At 38.4% G+C, this 440-nt stretch overlaps 1 protein-coding gene across 1 annotated transcript in view; it reads left to right on the forward strand.

Moving 5' to 3' along the window:
- LOC119348168 overlaps window positions 1–440 on the forward strand; it is a 13,734-nt gene that overhangs the window by 4,678 nt on the left and 8,616 nt on the right. The window lies entirely within an intron of this gene.

Genomic DNA, 440 nt, shown 5'->3' on the forward strand with positions numbered 1-440 from the left:
GAAGACTTGTGAGGCGTGTCGCAACGATTAGAACTTAACAAAAATAATTGCCAGATATTAGTAGTTTTCCTTCTAAAACTTTATCGCAAGGTTATGTAATAAGAATCTGATGATTCCCCCTTCTACATGCTTAGAATCCGGTTTCTTAGATCTAACCTGTATTTTCAAATTTGCTAAGCCCCGGGGGCACTCTGAAAAATGATTATTTTTCTGAAGGAGCCCGCCCATGCATTCAGGGATGATTGCATGAATTAAAAGTTGATACTCAGGGTTTTTTGTGCTAGTATCAAGGTCAACAAAACCATGGGAAAAACTTACACATGAGACAACAGAATGAAACTACAAAATGGAAAAACAATGGATAGTCATTTCTCGGAGATCTTTAACCGAAATCATTCCCGTTGAAGAAGTAGACGTACTGTGCGCCACATCTCAACCAA

Source organism: Triticum dicoccoides, unplaced genomic scaffold, assembly GCF_002162155.2.
Source record: "Triticum dicoccoides isolate Atlit2015 ecotype Zavitan unplaced genomic scaffold, WEW_v2.0 scaffold87329, whole genome shotgun sequence".
Taxonomy (NCBI): domain Eukaryota; kingdom Viridiplantae; phylum Streptophyta; class Magnoliopsida; order Poales; family Poaceae; genus Triticum; species Triticum dicoccoides.